Source organism: Portunus trituberculatus, chromosome 3 (genome assembly GCF_017591435.1).
Source record: "Portunus trituberculatus isolate SZX2019 chromosome 3, ASM1759143v1, whole genome shotgun sequence".
Taxonomy (NCBI): domain Eukaryota; kingdom Metazoa; phylum Arthropoda; class Malacostraca; order Decapoda; family Portunidae; genus Portunus; species Portunus trituberculatus.
Window position 1 is genome coordinate 2665258 of NC_059257.1, and position 3431 is coordinate 2668688.

The following is a 3431-nucleotide window of genomic DNA, read 5'->3' on the forward strand; positions in this document are numbered from 1 at the left end:
AACAATAATAATATAATAAATAATAATAATAATAATAATAATAATAATAATAATAATAATAATAATGATAATAAATAATAATAATAATAATTGATGATAATAATAATAATAATAATAATAATAATAATAATAATAATAATAATAATTATAATAGTAATAATAATAATAATAATTATTATTATTACAATTATAAGTAATAGGTAAAGGCTTTTGCCTTATATTATAGACTAAGCGTATAGCCTAATACTTTTTCCATGATTAACTTTCACGGAGCCAGACGCGTTTACAGATATCAGCAGTTGACGCGTTCAACTGCGCATGCGTTGGTACGATAACTTGGGCGTTCCATGGACGTTCCACTTCCTACTGCTACACCAGCCAACCGTGTGCAGAGTGAACCGCGCGCGGTAGAGACTACGTCCGGAGAACCCCAAAGGTTTGCAGTTTGAGGTAGTCAGTGAATAATAACCATAGTGTTTTCATTATATAACAATACTCACTGTTATTCAGTTACATACTTATAGTTATATGAATATTAGTTGACATAATGCAAGCATGTAGCTCAGCCATTTTCAGCATTCAAAATGCATCATCGTCTTCCCATACTTATTTTTACACATAAAAAGCTGAGCAGATTGTAGAAATACATTTATCTTTTTTTAGTGAGTCTATCACTAATACGAAAATGTTTGTTGTACGAGACTTTTAGCATGTACAATTTTGTACAATTTGTTACGTAAAAAGACTATTTTATAAGAAGTGTGCATATTTCATATACTTATTTATTTTTTTATTTATTCATTTATTTATTTTTATCAACAGCTTGCTGTAAACTTCATCCCTGATGAATTCCTTGTGGATGACATAAGGACAGTTTGTGGTCAGCGGCACCTTCTATTTTCTACACCTGAGCAATTAGATGTGCTGTCCAAGGCAAAGAAATGGTACATAGATGCCGCATTTAAAATCGTAAGGGAACCATTTCGGCAGCTCCTGTCCATACATGCCTTTCTGAGGAGAGGGAGTGACACAAAGCAAGTGCCTTTAGCATTTGTATTAATGTCTAGACGCCGTAAGAAAGACTACAAAAAGGTAATAACGTAAACTTATACTTTTGTGTCGCTAAGATAACAAAAATGTATAGCAACTTGTAGTACCTATGGTATGAAGTTTATTTCTTCTTCTTCTTCTTCTTTGTCTTTGTTTTCCTCTCACAACAAGTTTTACTTCTTATTATTACTATTATTATTATCATTATTATCATCATCATCACCATCATTATTATTATCATTATTATTATTAGTAGTAGTAGCAGTAGCAACAACAGTAGTAGTAGTAGTAGTAGTAGTAATAGTAGTAGTAATAGTAGTAGTTGTAGTTGTTGTTGTTGTTGTTGTTGTTGTTGTAATAATAATAGGCCTCTTTAGGGAAAGGCAAGGAGTCTTTTCAGCCAAAGAGTAAGAAAAGGGAAACTCACTGTGATTTAAAACGCAGGACGAGAGGGTTTGAGTTCCCCTCCTCTGTATGACTACCCTGGGAACAGACTGGGCACACTACAGAGAGACAAGGCAGTATATAGACATCCTAAAGTTCCGATGTTGTATATAGACAATGCATTGCATTTATGTTTCTGATTCTCATAATGTTGCTACTTTCACTGATGCAATAAATAGCAGCATAAATTTACCATACTGTATTATCCTCAGGTTCTCAAGAGCATCACGCGAAAATTACCCGTGGAACCCGCCGTTGTGAGCTGTGTTGCCGATTTCGAAAGAGGTATGAAATTTGTATCCATTTTATTTATGCATCTGCAAATATATTTATCAGCGCATTAACAAAAATATGAAGAAATAACAAATACCAACAATGACAACTACATGATTTTCTTTTAACAGAATGGAACTTTTCATTCTCTTAGCATTGTCAAAGATATTACATTCTCCATATTTTCACTATTATTTTCAATGACATGCCTGAACAATTGATACATGTAAGTATATCCATAGAAAATTCAACCATCCGCTTTGTAATTTTAAACACTATTTTTTGGATATCAAAATTAAGCTCTTTTACATACATTTTGTATTCCTTGGCTAGTCTTATCTTCTCATATAAAACTTGTTCATTATTTCAGGAATTTGGCACGCCATGAGGAGAGTTTTCCCACAAGCCACGATGATGAGTTGCGCATTCCAGTGGTGCCAGGCTGTGTGGAGGAAGGCCTGTGATCTCGGTCTGAGAACCGCACATCTGCGCCACGAAGGGGTTCACAGATATAATAAAAATGTGTTTGGCACTCCCCTTCCTCCCTGCTGACCATATCAGGGAAGCCTTTCTTTCCTTGGAAAGCCAGGCTTCTTCTTCATTACTGAGAGGCCTTGTCAAGTACATCAAGGCCAGCTGTGGCACCTCCAGAGTCATGGAGTGTATATGACCAGACCATCCGCACAAATAATAATACTGAAGGGTGGCACAGAAAAATAAATGGGAAAATTACTTATGAATCACCCACAGTTTACTAACTCGTAAAATTCCTGCACGAGGAAGCCAAATCATTAAACCTGCAGATGCGTTCGGTGTCTGAGAAAAAAAAAATTGTAAAAATTCAAAGGAAGAAATCAAGGTGTATACAAGGAAAAATATTTGCCTTATTTATGGGAACGTTATGCAGCAGGACGCATATCAACATCAAACTTATTGCGCGTTCATTCGCTAATGTGTATGCACCTATTTGAATGTCTGTGTGTGTGTGTATGTGTGTGTGTGTGTGTGTGTGTGTGTGTGTGTGTGTGTGTGTGTGTGTGTGTGTGTGACAGCAGGATATGTAAAGTTGCGGACATATGAAATATAAATTTTTCCTCCACTAGCAATGTGAGGAGCACAGTTATTGTAAACTATGTCCAGACGTCGTTACGAGTTTCATCAATCGTAATTCGTTTCCATGAAACTTGTGACAATGTCTGGACATAATAGTTTACAATAAGAGTGGTCCTCACACTACTAGTGGAAGAGAAGTGTCTGTTTTATGTGTTCGACACTAATACTTGCGGTGCAAAAATAAAGTAATTTTTATTTCGTTTTGAGTATTGTGCAAATAAATTTATTTGATTGTATATTTTGCCTTTATTTATTTTCTATTAATGAATACTAATATATGCATATACGATTTTTCTTATCACCTACACGTCTACAAGGGTGTTTGTTAAATTCAAATTTGATCATAGATGGACATTTAAATGTGCCGAAAGAAATTATATTGTGATAAAACATTGTGAAAAATTGAAAACAAAGATTTGTAAGTGAAAGAGACCAGGATCCTAAAAAAGAAAGACATCCTATTTATCCACTTTTCTCAGTATTCATTTACTGGATGAAGAAGGCTGAAATTTGTCAGCCAATACTACTCGCTACTGAGATTGATGGACAGG

General features: G+C 34.6%; 1 long non-coding RNA gene across 1 annotated transcript; it reads left to right on the forward strand.

Annotated features, from left to right (window-relative positions):
• The first annotated feature begins 298 nt into the window (after window positions 1-298).
• On the forward strand, window positions 299-3149 carry LOC123509214. Its single transcript, XR_006676170.1, has 4 exons — window positions 299-436; window positions 823-1092; window positions 1707-1779; window positions 2138-3149. It is a non-coding gene; the product is annotated as an uncharacterized LOC123509214 (long non-coding RNA).
• Window positions 3150-3431: the final 282 nt, after the last annotated feature.